Source organism: Phaenicophaeus curvirostris, chromosome 4 (genome assembly GCF_032191515.1).
Source record: "Phaenicophaeus curvirostris isolate KB17595 chromosome 4, BPBGC_Pcur_1.0, whole genome shotgun sequence".
Taxonomy (NCBI): domain Eukaryota; kingdom Metazoa; phylum Chordata; class Aves; order Cuculiformes; family Cuculidae; genus Phaenicophaeus; species Phaenicophaeus curvirostris.
The window spans coordinates 56752733-56770892 of record NC_091395.1 but is presented as its reverse complement, the minus strand read 5'-3'; the positions used below and the strand labels follow the sequence as shown (position 1 = coordinate 56770892).

The window sequence follows — 18160 nt, the reverse complement described above, 5'->3', positions numbered from 1 at the left end:
CAGGGTTTCTTTTACTTTCTAGCTAAAACTATTTAGGATATAAAAAAATCTTTTCATTTTGAGATGTATTTCATAAAACCTGAATGTTTTACTGTTCCCCACTTATTGACCTTCATCTAAAATTTTATGAAGTCAGATTCTGACTTCATTGTCTTTGCTTTTGCCCATAAGCAATGAAATAAATTATTGTATGTCGAAGTGTACAGATTTTTGGTAATCAATGGAATAATGTATTTGCTAAACCCTTTGGAATTGGTGAGTATATGCAAGAAAGGTAGTGTTTTCTGTTATAGAATGAACAAATTAGTTTGGCTAAGTGCATGTTTTAGTTTTTCAAAGATTACAGCACTGGATAATTGTTTGGTTTTTTCTTTCCTGAAATAGACAAGTTGACGCAATAAAATATATTATTCACCATGGTAAGATATTGCTGAATCTAGTATATATGACTGAGGAACGGCTACAGCAGTTTACACATGCATATAGTGCATATCCCAAAAGCAAGTGACTAATTGAACAGTAAGAAAGATGGTATTATTCGTTTAAGAAGAAGAAATCTTACATTATATACATGTGTATGTATATGTCTATATATTCTCCCCAGTTGTTTATATGGATTTACATTTAATTTTTCTGGGTGTGTAGAAGGGATGAAAGTGATAGTAGTATTACTAGAACAATGTCAGAAAAAAGTTTCTAGACGTTATACCTAAATTTGGGTGATTGTTTTACTCGTTTGTAGTGAGGTTTTGTGGTTAAGATAATGAAACTAAACAATTTGCTAATTCCCCTGCACATAGTAGATTGCTACAATATTAGACTGCCAGACATCACATTCTTAGTTCAGAGAATATACTAACATGGAGTATTCTTGAACCATACTGGGAAAACTCTAGAGCCACAACTGAATATAATTTTTAGTACATTCAGTAGCTAGTGAAAATCTTCACACTTACTGAAATGTAACTGAAACTGAAGAGTGCTTGAGTGGTGTGAAAAATTCAAGCAAAACAATTTATTTAAGTATTTGTGTTGATGTGAAAACTGGCATTGCATTCTAATAAAGTATCTTAGACATTACCTTGATTTTTATATTTGTTAGGATGAATTTTTTGATTCAATTTTAAAAATAGAATCATATAGATAGAATAGATAGAGACATAGAGCTGGACAAATATATTATGCTGTGAATAAGTGAGTGAAAACAAAACCGCTCTGAAAAAGAGTTTGTGTGGCAGGATATGCACACAGTAATCAGGATTTTCTTCTCCTTTATAAAATCTTGAACTGAGACCTTTGAAAGGTGGGTGACATTGTGGTGAAAATTATGCTTTACAGACTTTTTGATTTTGCTGTCACATTTTAAAACAAGATTTCCACAGTGGCATGTCATCTGCCTCCAGAAATTTTTGTTAACATTAATCTATAAATAATGACAGAACAGGATGGGATGTACTTTTGTTCCCTCGTATAAAAAATATCTAACATTTAAGTGAGAGTTTTCTGTGATCTAAGTCCACTTGTATTTTAACTATTTTAAGTACAACTGTATTGTTCAAGTTCTGATAATGTAATCTTCATTATTAATGGATCATTCTGACAGAAATAGAATTTGAATTGAAATCTGTCAAGTGTTCATTTGTCACATTTAATTGGAATCTAGGTAATCTTCAGTGTTTAGCTTAGCTAAGTTTTAATCAGAATTTATACTGGATTTTCATGCAGGTTTTCCATGGAAACAGCACTTTGGAAACTGTCTTGTTAATTGTTATTACTTCAAATATTTAACATTTAATTTCAGTTGGTGTAAAATAATGGATTTATAACTAATTGCTTTGAATTTCCTTTCATTTTAAAGATTGAAATGATAATTTTCAACACTACACTAAACCCACTGATACATTTGTTACTCTTTCTTTGCAAGGAAAGCAAACAATTTTATAGTTAAGGCTGTAAGAATACAAAGGTTGAGTTCACAGGGACAGTAAATAGGAAATTCAGCTTTTTATTTGCTGGTAAGAGGGCTCTATTTTCTCAGGTAAGGATAAAATGCTAGAAAGAAAAAAAAAAGTGCAATAGTCTTTTTCTTAGAATATGATGTACATTACGTAGCAGCCTACATGACTGTCAGATGTAGACTGAAGTTTTGTTCTGATGATTAGCTGTGGCGTCAGATGCAGGAGAAAAAAAAGGAAAGAAAAAAATGAAATGTTAGCAGATTGACTGAGAAATTAGCATGCAAAGATCTTTTTAATTAGTAAAATCTGCAGAACCAGAAGTAACTTCTGAGTTAATTTATACTCTGTCCTTGGAGCTTTCCTTACAAGGAAATTCTGCTCATATGTGCAGCCTTCTCTAATTTTGCTGTTAGAATTACACTGTCTTAATGTAAATTACACAATAATTTTCTCGAGAACATTTTAATTGCATTTGTATTTGTTTTTCAAGGGTAAAAACATTACCATGGTAAATAAGATTCCTGTCTTTTAATCATTGCCTTCTGGTTTTGGCAATGCCTGTTAACACATTTCTGTCATGGTTCAGCCCCACCCTGGCTTGATCAGCAGATAAGCACTAGCAGTTTTTTCCCAATTCCTCCCTCTTCACCACCCCCACAGGGAAAGGGAAAAGGCAAAATGAGAAAGACACTTGTGTGTTGGCAACTAAAACTAACATAGCTTTAGTGACAGAGTAAAAATAAAAGGAAACTCAGAGGAAATTTTTTTTTAAACAAAAATTGTGGCAGATGCTTCCAGATTTCCCTCTCCTTCTTACTTTAGCAGTTAATAGTCTGCATGTGCTTTAAATTGTGATTTTCTAAATAATATTAATAATAATAAAGAATGTAATTTACCACAAGTCATTAACCCTCTTCAGGTTGCTGTCTTGAAGCATACCTTTCAACAAGAAATTGTTCTGAAGGCTATCAATTTGTTTTATTTTTATTTGTTTTTTTCTCTTATTTAATGGTTTTAGCAACTGTTCCTTTTTATCATTATGAGAAAAAGCATGGGAGCATTCAATTCTACTTTTTAAATATTATGTGTTGTTATGTTTTCTCATCATTTATCTTTCCTCAGAACATGAAATATATTCCTAGGTTTTTCAGTCTTTGGTTATCATGTACCTGTTATTTTTTTCTTTCTGTGGACTTTTATATCTTATAATAGGAGGGGATACCTGGAGATGTATTCTCACCTTTTGAAGAATGGACAATACAGCAATTTTGTATTAATTCCTATGTTATTAATTATACATACAATCTCTAAGCAGATCTTTTCACTGTTCAGTTTCACATCCACTCACCTGATTCTTTAGGTCTCTCATGTTTCTTGAAGCCTTTTTAGAAACATTTCATGATATTCATTTCTTTTTACAAATTTTTATATATATATATATACACACTATTTATTTGTACAGGCAGTGGCCTAATCATTTTTTTTTTTGGTTTTTGGTTTGTTTTTTCTAATTTAGCTAGCATGCCTACAGCAGTGAAACTGAAGCACTATAGATTTTGGCTCCCATGTTCTTCACTGCAGATTTGTTCCCATGCAGTCAAAATTAGAATGTTTGCCACACCTGAGACACCTGCATTAAAGCTAGCTCAGGTGTTCCTGCATGAACACAACTTCGGTCTGTAGTAGGGTATTTTAAGTTAGCCCATATTTCAATATCAAATATGTAAAGATTGGAGAACAGAGTCATCTCTATGAAAGAAGGAAAATAAAGGAAAGTTTTACAGCTTCCATTTTTACAGGGGGAAATAGAGTAAAGAAAGATTAAGTGACATGTCTGAAGACAGAGTAAGGGGCAGAGCTTGAAAAGGAGCTTAGAATTTCTGTGATTCAGTTAAAAGGCAAGGAAGAGAAGTGCATTATCTTGGTCCGTGTAGTCTCATAATGTGCTATATTCTCAGTGACAATTTCAGATTTAGACTATAAGTTTCAAAGTTGCACTGTCAATGTAGAGAAGAGGTTCATAGTGCGTGAGAAGATGACTTGAAAATCTGAAAGGAATTTTGACAATTAATAAATGTAATTAATTTTATCTCTAAGAGCATTCTTTCATTTTACTTGAAAAACATTATTAGTCTGTCCTCTGGACCAAAGTGTTAGTAAAATTAAGAAAAGAATCCATTAGTTTACAGAATCCATTCCCTTTAGCTTTCTTGCATTGCAAATAACACAGGATAATGTTCTTGAAGACTTAACTGTCCTTATTGTAAACATTGCAAACAGACATTAATTTACTTATTGCATAGAATTACTGAACAGTAATGCAGTTCCATTATTTTCCAGTGTTCTGAATTCTGGCCTTAAAATTGTGTGTGAATATTTTTTTTTTTAACTGTGTCCTGAAAATGCTAATGTTAAGTAGTCCATCTGAGAGGCTGAGTCAGTAAAGGGTTTCAGTGTAGTGATTACATGCTAATAGTTCCATTATTGGTTTGTTTCTTTCAATAGTGCTACATCCGCTTTTTCTTAAATGTTACCCTGTATGGCTCAACCCAAAATAATAGAATGTGCTACACAAAATATTATATATGCATAAGAATTCCTATTCTTATTTCTGATAAATTCTAACCTGTAATTAGGCATGGAATAAACTCTTGATTATGTAAACACTGCAACATATATGGGTAATGTGCTAGAACACACACATTCAGTGTTAGATTATGTCTTGAACCAATTTGTTTTGAGAATAAATTATTCTGATAAAATTCGTAAAAAGTCATTGTATAAGAGGAAAAGACCCCTGCAGTTTCTAAGACAGAAGGCACACTGTGCAGGGATCTCCGTTATACTAATGTATTCTTATGTAAGGCAGTGAACCTGGGAAGAACATTGGCTGTTTTCCTCCTCGAGTTTTTTTCCTTTTTTAATCTTTTGCCATGTTTCTTTAGGTGACCTTACCCCATATGTCTGTATGTTTCTTCAGAAAAGGAATATGTGGTTTGCTAATTATATGCACAGTAATACTTTACATTTCAAAATTATATGGTATTTGTTCTTGAAGAGTTATTTGCATTTTGAAGTTTTTTATATATATACTTACAATAGAAATGGGGGAAGTATATTTTGATTGTGTTAGAAATTTCTAGTGCTGGTATATTTTTTTACATGTATTTTTAATTTATAAGATTAATAACATGCTACAGAAGAATGAACAATTATTTTAGGTTCTTCATTATATGTCATTGCACTAAGGCTTACTGTATGTTATCTACTATTTTATGTTTACTTTGTACTTCAAATGCATAATGCAAAGGAAAGGACCAAATGCAGGCCAACTGTGAGCAGAAATGACTCACTGAAACTGCCAGAATAGTATATTGTTTATGTCCTTTCTCCTTACTTTTTCTTTTCCACAACTGTCCAGAGAAATACTAACAATTTCTGTATGACATCCTTTCATGTTATATACCTTCATATCACTGTGATTTGTGTTCAGCCTGATCTGGATTTTGACTGCACAGAGAACCTATGATTGCGTCTGCTGGAATCAAAGAAGGAATGCATATTTCTTTATTGGAAATCCATCCCTACACACTGATAGGAAAGCTAACAAATTTTCCTGCACTTTGCTGATTTTCTGACTAGTATTGCTATTTCTCTTGCTGTTCTATGTTGCTTTCCCATTGAATTTGCTCTGGTTCCATTTGTGCAACAAAGTGAAGTATAACATGTGGGTTTTTTTTTTTTAAGCTATATCACAAGATTGCTTCCTCCACTCCTGATTTCAGTATCCTGCTCTTAAAAAGAAAATACATAGAGCAATAATTGTTCATCACTCTTAAAAGCAGTATATTGATATCAGAAAGCTTGAACTGCCATTTGCCAAAACTTGACTTTCTTTTATTACATTTAAAAGGAAGCTCATATTTACCTTCCATCAGTTTTTAATCAATAGTTTTAAAATGGAGAAAGATTTTGGAATCTCAAAGAACCATCCCTGCAGTTATATGTGTTAGGATGGAGCAGTGATATGTGCATGTGGGTGTGCATACATGTACACGTCTTGGTGAATCAGTTCTTACTGCAAATACTCATGAGATCTAGACAGCTGCGCTTACATAACCTGCCTCATCTATGAATTTCAAGTCAATTCATTGAGGTGGATATGAAAGAACATACTGAACTGAAAAATGGAGGACTAAATCATCAGAAGGTGAAATGATATGTCCGATGTCATGCTATGAATTGATCTTTCATCTGGTAATCGACTCAAACACTACCCATGCCTCACAAGATAATAATGTGGACACCAAGATCTCATTTGCAGTCAAATTGATGAGGAGTTTGCTACTGACTTAGGGAGTTAGGCTTTTGTCCAAATCCTCTGTGCCAGCTGCTAGCTCAGGCTGCCTCCCACTGATGCAGACTGCAGAACTGTCTTTCATTCTGTCAGAGTTCTGAATGTAGACAGAGGACAAAATGCATTCCAAAATTTAAAGACTTGAGGAGGAAGAGACATCTGTTTTATGAATGGAATACTTAGCAACCTTTGCATCTTCCCTGGAGAAAGTCTAATGCAGATAGTCAGTGAAAATTTATTTTCCCTCAGTTCAAGAGGACCCCTTTGAGCATGCTGTGTTTTCCCAGTTCTCTACTTGTATTTAATGACAGTTTCTTCAGTTTCCTTGACACCATTAGATCTTTCTATACCTTCTAATATTCAACTATAATGAAGACCCCAAACAAGTCCTTTAAAGGGGTATTTCTTCTTTGTTTAACTGAAAAATACATATTGTTCTCTACTGCTGGTTCCAAAGTACTGTTCTATCTATTTATTTATTTAACATCATTACAGAAAATGTTGATATTTTATTATATATTACCTTTATATAATGCATAACCTTGCTATTTTCTTTCTCATGTAAGTTAAAAAGCTTTAGGTTTGATGGAGCAGTTTTTCCTATATGCAAAAAAAAAAAAAAAAGGCTGACGAAATTAAGAGAATATGCTGTATCTTTTCCTTGAGACCATTTTAAAAAATATTATGAATTATTGATTTAGAACAAAAATCTGACTGTTTTCAAAATGTTGTTCTTGGTCTGAAGGGACAAGAGCATGTCTGATTGGCCACATAGCTGAACATCAATGAATGAAATAAGATTTGTTTTTAAAAATCTGGAAACGTATGAAAATCTCAAGCATATTAAACTGGCATGTGCCCCTCTAGGTCATAAACAAAAATCTAAATGTTAACCACCCTTGTTATATTGAGACTTTGAGTAGAAGTGGAGTGCAAGTATAGAAGTATCCCTGGAGGTGTTCGGTGTTCAGGGCCATGTTGGATGGGGTCTTGGGCAGCCTGATCTAGTGGAATATGTCCCTGCCCATTGCTGGGGGGTTTGAACTAGATGATCATTAAGGTCCCCTCCAGCCCCAAATATTCCATGATTCTATGGTTCTGATTTTACACAGAAAAGATAGTTATTACTCCTAATCATTGATGTATACACTAGTTTCATAAGTTGCTGCATTTTCATATCTAAGTGAAATCACTTTTTACAGTGCTCTCTTTTGTTTCTTTTTAAAATAGTGTAGTTTGTAATAAAGATTTTTAAAATGTGAAGTTCACTGTGACAAAACATAGATGAACACATAAAAAAGATAAAGACTCAATCTTGCATTTCTTTTTACATCCCAAACTGCCATTTTACGTTTGGGTTTTTTTTTCAGCCTGTAGCTTATCTAAGCAACTAAAAATTGTTTCCTAAAGGCAATATTTTTTTTTTACCTGCTGCTGTGTGAAGTCAGAAGTACGATAGCAAATATACTTATCTATTTCCTACTTAATTTAATTCTTCAAGTCTGATTATAATGTGGAAAGGTTCATGGTCCTGGCAGTATTCCTGTGTGCCAGCCTTCTAGAGAACTATTAATGAATCCCATTTATGGAGAACCCAACCTATGTATAGAATCTGATCAAAGATTATCTGGTGCTCAAGGAAAAATTATGCCGGGGAGATTAATTGTTTAATCTACCAGGTTTTCTCCTGTATATCAAAAGTTAGCAGATCAGATTCCCTGAGCCACATACAGTGAATTGAAGAAACTTTATGGGTTATATACACAATTTTGTCCAGTTTCCATAAAGGTGCATGCAACTATTGATATCTCTTTCCTAACAAGGTTAAGTGATTTTGTGTCCCATTAGTCTTGGATTGGACAAAGGACAAATAAACTTGCTAGACTGGTACCTGTAGATACACAATTTCTAATAAGAATGCTTTTGTTTATATCCATAATGATCTTTGCTGTTGTCCCTGCAAGTACTTTTTTCTGTTGTTATTATTTAGTTTCCTAAGAAGAGCAAGTAATTTACACAGAAAAACAGCAATAAATAAGGTTGGAAAAACAAACAATGAAAGGAAGTGTGTGTTATGTATTTTAGCAAATATTACTGTCAGGTTAGTATGCCAAAATCTACAGAATGATATTTAAAAGAATTAGAAGGCCTAGTATCATATGACATCTTTTTTCGTAGGAGTTGATTTCCTTTCACAGAAAAATAACAATTTCTTTAACAACCAGAGGATTTGAAGGCCAGATTAGTATAAATTCAGACTTACAAGTACTTCTGAATATTATTATATTATCACCTATATGCGCTTTTTTGCCTCAGCAGCAAGATGGCACTCAGTGTCATTGTCAAATGTTTGAATACTTACAGTAATAATCATGGTATATACTAGAATAAGGCAAGTGTTAGGATTTTTTACAAGTAATACCAATTTAGTCATATGATAATTTGAAGAAAATTCCAGAGGACGTTCATTTTTTTGGTCAAGGAACAACAATAACAACAAAACTCCTGCCAACAACAGAAAAGGTTTTTAAGCTCTAAAATAATTTTTGTGCATAGATAAAAGCAAAGCAAAGTCAATGTCAACATTTATTATGTGAGAAAAAATTTTAGCAATTTGTTGTTTTGTTTTTGGTTTTTTTTTACTTCAGACTGGAATATTACATTCTAATAATGTTAATTTCACTGTAAACTTGAAACTTGTTATTAGGAATAAATTTACATTAATGATTATAATTAAGAAAGCTATCCATTCTTATACCTCTTTTAAGAATTATGGAAAGGACAAACAGATCTCTTATTAAATAATAATAAAAAAGATACATTTTTGATTCATGATTCAAATCTTTGCTTCTTTCTACCATATAAAATGTTTGAAATTAAGTCATGAGTGTAAATTTCTGGTTTTATGATAGAAGAGGTAAATTGTAAAGATAGGGAAGGAAGAATAGTATTGATGGAGTTAATTTATTTTAATGGTTGTGAGATCTCTTGCAACCAAATGTGCCCATACCAGCTTTCTCAGCTTGCTTGTCTTAACCTCTTTTTTACTCTATCTAAGGAAAAAAACAACCCTAAAGAGCCCTGCAGGGGCACTTGTTGTTTTACTAAGCATCTGTAATATTTCATCAACAATGGAATCAAAATGTATTATATCTAAAATTGCACGTAAACAAGCCATAGGATAGCTTGCAGCAAAGTGGGTTGTTGTTTTTTTCCTACAGTTTTATGGCAGATTTGCTTTCTTGATGCAATGATTTTCCTGACTTTTTCTCAGATTGTAACAATGCTATAAAGACCATTAGGGTCCAAAGAGCGAATCTTGGGAAAAGGCTTTTTGAATTAAATCTCAGGAAACTGCAAAGTTTGTAGTACTTGTGTACTGCTGTCCTCCTATCTTTAAACTGTTTCAGCTGCACTGTAGATTATTGTCTTAGGTATGGTTATTTTGCAAAAAAATATTTCGTATTGTCTTTGAAGAGGAATATCTGTGTCTCTTTTTGAGGCTGTGCAATGACATTTACATTGTCATTTACATCTATCAGTAGAATCTGATAGTGTAAGCTTTTATTACAAAGAGAAGGCTGAGAGATCTTATGTATTTTCACCTTCTGCTGGTGTTAGCTACCAACAGAAACTTCTGTTCTCTACGTGAAAAATAAAAACAGTTTTGTTTTCTTTAACACAAATATTTGAGACGTAAATTTAAGAATGTATTGTATAATTTTATTAATATATTTCAATGTTTAATTCTATTAGCAGTGGCCATCGTATCCTGCTTTTGAATTACAAAATTTGATCTAGCATTCTTTTAATATTCTGCCCTGCATTGCAATAATAATACGGTCATCAGTGTGATATGCTATGAGATTTAAGAGCTCTGGAAATGTGTTTGGTTTTGCTGTCTTGTACAGAGCCACAGTTCAAGTACATGATAGGGCAATAAAATAGTTAACTTCTTTTTTTTTTTCTAAGTTTCTAGTGGGTTTTATTTCTGAGGGGATTAATCAGGCAAAAGAGGAGTAACCATGAATGACATTATTACAAATGCTGATCTTTAAGATTCAAGCAATATAAGTGTTTTAGTTGTGTTTGAGGATGTCTGATTCAACACCCCAGAGCATGATTAAGATACTGTATTTAATGAACTTTCTTTATTCAGTTAAAATGTTTTCAGGGGAAAAAGAGTAGGAAAAGATAGTTAAAATGAAATCTTCTTCTTAAAAATATGCACAAAAAGTTTTTAAGTTTACTGAAAGTTTCTGACAGTATGATGATAGAAATTTTTTCATAACGTGTAAAGCATATAAGAAAATATTTTAAGGTGGCCTGGAGCACTGAAAAAATGCTTATTGATCCATTTGATGATATGCAAGAAACCTGGACAGTATAACTCACAAGTCATATGGAACCAGCACATATGACTCACATGCTTCCTGAGATCCTTTATCCAACATGTTCGTGTACAGAAATACAATGAACTGGCAGAAGAAAGAAACAGCATGGACTTTGGCTCTACTGTTAGCATGCTCTGGCCAGCACACTCAGATTTTATCAGTTAGCATAGACCTGGGGAAACCTGAAAGGAAGACAGGCTTTAGTAACTTTGACAGCATATATTATCCTTTGTATTCAGAAGCGAGTGTAAAATAATCTGTTCTGCCCATAATTCTGTACCTGGATGACACCAAAGGTGGAGGAGAAAGGGTGACAGGAAAAAAAAGAATCAAATTTTACTCTTTAGCAACATGTCTTTGTGTCTATTTTTTTATCTGAGGAATTCAACAACAGTGTGCAAAGGGCATGAGTAGAATTGATTTATTCCCCCCCTCCCTTTTTCCCTCCTATACTGCAGATGACCATATCTGCAGAATTAAGCTTTCAGAAGTAACAATGGCATAAGAAGCTGTCTCTTGGACAAACCCTGATGAAGCAAAATAGTCTGAGAGTCAAAGAAAGAGGAGTACATACAAGATTTTATAAATGGTAATACAGAGAACAGGCTCTATGCTGCCACAGTGCACCATTCCTAACAAAGGATGTTCCTTAGAGGCATAGCTTACTTGCCAGAAGCATAGATTTGGAAACCTGAGACGCAGTCAGATTTCATCTCACAAATAGTAGTGGAAGAATGCAGAAAAATTCAAGATGCCCCCAAAGGTTCAGATAAGCGAGTATTTTTCTCTTACTTCTCTCTTCAAAAGGAAACAATTGCCTTTAGCTTTTGCCAGGTAATGTCCCACATGCTATTGCTCATGCTATGAATTTTAAGTGCAAAAAACATTCCAGAATAAAAAGACCTTATCCTGAATTTTCTTGCTAAATTTTATATTAACTGAAGAATTTATAAGAAAGTTATAAAACTAAAATATTTTCTCTAACACAGTCTTTCTCTGTCTTACTGTTGTTTTCACACGTGTAACTAACTTTTAGAAGGTGCTTTTTCGGAAGGGCCTAAGTAAACAGACTGTACTGACAAGACAAATTTGTTTATTACTGTGGCAATAAATAGTAAAAGAATTGAATCAAGCCCAGGTCCGTAGTGATGGAAAGTCATTACTCTGAGGTGGCAGTTAAATAGCTTGTTTAAAATGACTTAGCACTTGGAGAATATTATGTACTGGAGAGTTGCTTATGGCCCCCAAACCATTAACTTGGTTGAGACTGTCAGCTAAGGAAAGAGGATAGCTAAAAACAGCTAAGGAAAAATGATCTGATATCATGTCCATTAGTCTTTAAATCACAATGGCTGCCAAATGCTACTGGCTTGACTGGCTTTATATCATGGCACTTGCCATCAGCACTAGGTTTATGTGGGAAAAGAAAATCTACTTAGGACTGAATTTCAACTATGTATTAAGATAGTTTTACTCAACTAGTACAGAATAGTAGTGAAGTAGACTAGTCAGGACATACACTTCAAAGCAGAACTGGTTCCTTTATTTCCTAGCACTTATATTAACATATTTTTAAATGTTCTTCGGTGAAGGGGCTCCTGCAAGTTCAGATTATCCCAAAATAATGAGGTTTTGTAATGCTGCTATAGTTTAAAAATGGTAACTGTTGCCTACTGGAAAGTAATGGTACTTTAAGGAAGGGGAACTTGGGAGAATTTGCATTCTGTTAGCTGAACATAAGTTTGGTTGTTCTTTGCCAAGAAAGGGTGGAAGGTAGAATGGAATAAATAATTTCTTTTTTACTAGTCTCAAAATTTTCAACAAATTCCACTCTCCTGCAGAAAGGAACTGTTTTTTCTAGATTTTACCATATTGGTTCATTATATTCTCTCACAAATATCTTTTGAAATGATCCCATGCTGTGATTTTCCCAGTGCATTGGCAACCTCTTCGATATACCATCCCATCTTTGTCCAATTATATAAATACACGTATATATGCATATAAATGTACACAATTTACACAATGTATTCTTAAAAGAACAGTCACAAATGAAACTCCATTCAAAGTGCCTTTTAAAATGTTTCTGATGTGCTCACTGGCTTATTCTTGGAGAGCAGAGAATCCCTATAATATGCCTCATACTACGGTCTCAAAATCTCCAATGTCCTCAACACTGAGAAGACTTTCTGGGACTTAAGTGCACTGTCTCCTTCACTACTGATCCCAAAGGGATTATTCATTTAGAACAATGTAATCATAAACTCATAGAGGCTATGAGGCTACTATATCTGAGTAATTCTTACCTTTCCACATCCCACTGAGGACCAAAATTTTCATAACACTATGATACAAATTTCTTTTTCACGAGAACTGTGGTCTGCATAAGGGATAAAGTATTTAAGCATGCAGTATTTGTGAGATTCAGCTGTAAGGGGATAGATTAAAACTTCATCCACACTACTATAGCAAATGTGTAAATAAAGGAACTACAACCATTAGAAATAGCTAAATATAGTTCCATAGTTCCCTGTATTTTGCAACTGCTCTTCACTTAATGCTTTATACTGAGACATAGTGAAAACTCTGCAAGTAGAATATGCTAAATTATTTATGGATGGCAAATGACTAGGTTTTAGCTAATGTTATCAATAGGGATATAGAACTGTAGGAAATATCTAAACCTGTTATATTGTATGCTTATTTGGTTACAGACACTTTGAACCAAATGCTAACTATATGCTAGAATATATTGTTGAAATTCTACAAGTCTTGAGCTGATCATATATATAGGGGAATAGAAATGTCAGAAGTCATGGAAAGCCCCCTAAGAAAACCAAGCACACAATAGATAGACCTTAAATTAACTTACAAACATACAAATTTGTGGTAGTTATTATTTATCTTCATGGTTTTTTCATATTTATTTTCTATGCTTCTGTGCTTCCTTCCTAAAACCTGAAGGCTAGATTTTTGCATGTGCCTGTTTCTCATAACTCCCAGAAATATGATTTTTGCAAAATAATGAAATTCTACAAAATGGCACTTCTGTATGTGACACAAGGCACTCCTCTGGGAGGCACAGAAGAAAAATTTGTAGTTTGTTGAGATTATTAGTAAAGATCATGATATTTAGATATTTTCTTGCTGTAAAATAATGTCATGTGTCTGTTGCAAAAGACCACTCACATTTTTCTAATTCCATCAGTCTTAGCTATTTATATAGTCAGGTCTGAAATAGTGAGAGTTTTTGTCTTTTAGCATTACATTAAGTCCTGCTGATCTTGAGAGTTGTGCTGATTTGTGTCATGGAAAATCTGGCAGAATATGCAATCTCTGTGCCTTTCAGGCCTCTGATCACTGGGAAACAGCCTGAAAAGAATGACAAATATTACAATACTTATAAATAATTTGTTAAGAAAAACTTTCATTCAATTGGTAAGGGAACCATTAATCAGTGATTAATGAGGAACTCAGGTAAACAAATATTAATTTTTGTAGAGGATGCAGTTGCACCATGCTGCATCAGCAAGAAATAAACCTGAGTCTGAGAGTATGAGTGGGGATAGATATCGGGAGCTGGAGAGTCTAGTTTCTGCTTTCAGCCCTGCCACAGTCAGTGTGACACGTTGAAAATAAAAAGTTAATTATAAAACACATCCAAAATCCATTTAATAAAATTAATAGGAAGTCCTTCATAAAGATCTGTGAGCTTCTCAATGTGAAAGCTGCTGTTAATTACAACTTTCAGGTATATTCCTTCCAAGTCAGTTTGATAAAGCTCAACCTTTACACTTACTATCCTTGTCATCCAAAGAATGTCTGTATTCAGCGTCTTTTCTAAGCACATAATTGTCAAAAGGAAAAAAAAACAAAACAAGAGAAAGTGTATGGGCCCATACATTCTTTTTCCTAAATAAATATTTTCCCTCAGAGTTAAGAGATCAACTAAGCATGTCCTATTGATTTAGAATGGAATTGGGAGTGTCCAATTCAGATGAAGTTACTCTGACCCTTTGCAAACCCTGATGGTATTTTTTTCCCCAGGAGGATCTTTATTGTTATCAAGTATTATCTAGGGCAGGAGGAAGAAGTTTATAAAGCTTCCACTACTCTAGCAGCATTCCTGAAAAGTCTTTCCTTTCTTAACCCTGAACTTTCATGCAATACGGTAATTTTCAGGAGAATTTGGGGAAGCGTTTGTGTTTTAGGTGCTTAGAAAAAAATGATCTGTTGAATAATAACTTACTTCTAGTGTAATATATAGGAGTACTATTGCTGGTAATGTAATGCAGATTATTTTGCTGTAAGATTTAGTAGGCTTAAGGAATAATTACCCTTTTGTTACGCATGAAGACATAGCTAACATTGTAATTAAGACAATGTTAAATCATCCTTGTAGGTGCTTTAAAAATATTTTTTGAAGCTTTCTGATTGAAGTGGCAGTTTGTTCTCTGATGGTGTTGGAGTTAAAAGAAGAAACAACCCCTTTAGTGAAGATGCACATTAGTGAAAATTTGTCAGTGTTTCAGAAAAGCAGATTTATATTTCAGTTTGGGGGTTTGATAAGTTTAAGAATCCCGTGTCTTCTGCATACCTTTCAGGATCATATTAGCCAACACAGCTGTAGCTTTTTAGTTTTTCTAATTGTCATAAGAAATAAAGAAACTTGCAGCAGATAATTGTATGACAACACTACAACCACTGCTGTGAAAATGACTTAAACAGAAATAACTTTCCGGCATTAATTATAATAAATGAGATTGTTATCTGGAGAGAATGAAAAGGGCGTTTTATATTCATACTAGGATTACACTTAATGATTTTTCTACATTTTAAAGTGTCATAAATCTAGCATTTCACGTTATTTATGTTACATTCAATTAAAGGTGAAGTTCAGCTAGCTAAGAATAATCATAATCTAAAGAGGAAGAAAAAAATTCATTAAATACTTTCTTATGAAGTCTTTAAAAGAAAATGGATTTTAATGATTTCAAGCACATAGATACTTTGGTGTACACTGCAGTGTTTTTCTGTTCTATCTGTCCTACTGAATCAGAATAGTTTGTTTTCCTTGGGTAGTAGGTAAGGCTCTGATTCCAGAAGAATATACACACTTCACTTCCTAGAGCTTCTTTATCACGAATCTCTCTATTATTTTCTTAGTTATTTATGGAACTGCTTATAGGATCACAGCCCTTGTGAAAGAATTAGAACTATTTTCATATAGATGAAAGCTCATTTATGCTTCTGCATTTTTGTTTCTTTAAAATACTAGCTTACAAGAGTTTACTACGCTTAAGGTGATTTTTTTTAATCCTTCAGTAAAGGTAGCAAAAAAAAAGAAAAGAAGTAAAAGAAAAGAAATTCTTTACAATAAACCCGAATTCTTAGATGATACCAGCATTCTATAAAGTGGAGGGTTTCTTTGTTTGATTATTTCTTAAAAAAAAATAGAAATTTTATTTTAGTTAAAAGTTATTTAAATAATTTGTTTCTTTAGAACTGAATTCAATGTATGAAAAGGATTATTTCTCCTTAATATTTTAGGCAATAATAACATACAGTATAGATTTTTATAATCTTATCTTCCTTGGGAATACATATTGCTGAAGTCTTAAGACTTTCCAATCCTTTCTTCTTTTTCTCTCTTACATTATTTCACTACTAATGTGGATTTTACTTTTTATTTTTGACAAATGACATAATTCTTGTCATTGACTTTGCATTGCATAATTACTTTTTTAAATACTTTTGTTGTTTTCCTTTATTTAAATATTTTGTGAAAAATAATGAAGGGGAAATTCATTTAGTTTGTAATATTAATTTCTTCTCTAGAAAATTAATTTTTCAAAATTTCTAGTTACATTTGGTAACTGCGTAGGTTTGGAAATCCTTTGAACTTTTTCATCTGTATCTTGTAAATATTCTGTAGTTAATAGTTGATTATATTAATAATAGATTATTTGACTTCAAGTATAATAAAAAAGCAAAATACTTATATGTCTTGTGAGTTTTACCTTCAGCTCGTGATGATAATACATCATGTAGCTTATTAACCTTTCAGGGGTACAAAAATAAAACAGCAGGACATGCTACAGGAGAAATATTTATATCACTGCATAGCGATTTCCTGGCTTATAGTAAAATATCATGCAAACTACTAATATCAAATGTTGACATCTGTAAAAATAATTCCTAATTGGCTTTTGCCAATTTGTTTAGACCACTGAAAGGGAAAACTTCAGAGCAAAAACTCACATAATGTTAATAGCTTTTCCTTTGTAACTGCCCAAACCAAATCTACCATGAAAAAGTGCTACGACAGGTAAGATCTAGTAGATCACCTGATTCTTTGATTTGCCTTATCATTCCCTAATGTCTACTTGTAGGAGAAAGGAAGGTTGAGGGATGACTTCATTGCTTTCTACAGCTTCCTGAGGAAGAGAAGTGAAGAGGGAGGTTCTGATCTGTTTTCCTTGGTATCGAGTGATAGGATGTATGGGAATGGTGCACGGCTGTGCCAGAGGAGGTTCAGACTTGACATTAGGAAACATTTGTTTACTGAGAGTATGCTCAAACACTGGAATAGGCTCCCTAGAGAGCTGATTGGTTCCCCATGCCTGTCAATATTTAAGAGGCCTGTGGACAATGGCCTTAATACTGTGCTTATCATTTGGTTGGACTAGATGACCATTGTAGGTCTGTCCTTTGCTACTGCAACTATTCTATTCTAACTTCAAAAAACTTTTTTCATGTAGCACAATGGAATGTGTGGAGGAAAGGAAACCAGTTCTACCTGTTAAACACATTTTCTAGGCTATTTTTTTTCTTTTGTAATATGTTTTCCATCTGTATTTGTTAAGGATGTCTCATAAATCTCAGGTTTTTGTAAATTTCTGATCAAACAATGAAGCTTACTCTAACATGACTAGTTTTAATTTTCAATATATTCCGCAAATCAAATCATATTGCAATAAAAACATTCTTAAAAGGTATTGGAAGCATATTGCATAGCTTTACTGAAGAAAATTGCAACAATGAGAAATGCTTTAGATGAAAACACCCTTTTAAAAAAACATTACCTTTGAGATTTATTTTCTTCATAAAATAGAGACTGTAAATACTTTCAGAGGCCTCCCACTCAGCCATCCCATCCTTTCACAGACAAGTTTGTCATATAGTTTATGTTAAAAATTTGTTGAGCTCCAACTTAATTCCACCGTCATAAAAGGAAAGCCAATTCCTACTCCTCTGTAATGAGATAGACAGTAACTATGAGTTTAAAGATGGAAAATGGTTGTGTGGTCAGTTCATTCCTTTTTGCTTTACGCCTTTAAGCTTTTCCATCTCAGGGCTATGAGATAATCCAAATTTTGAAGTATAAAATGTTTTACCATTTAAGATTTCAACCAGCCTGGGTCAGTGATCTCCAAGCCAATGCTCCAACG

General features: G+C 33.2%; 1 protein-coding gene across 5 annotated transcripts in view; it reads left to right on the top strand.

The window, feature by feature from the left end:
• Positions 1 to 18160, top strand: part of PCDH7 (protocadherin 7) — a 272207-nt gene that overhangs the window by 133315 nt on the left and 120732 nt on the right. The window lies entirely within an intron of this gene.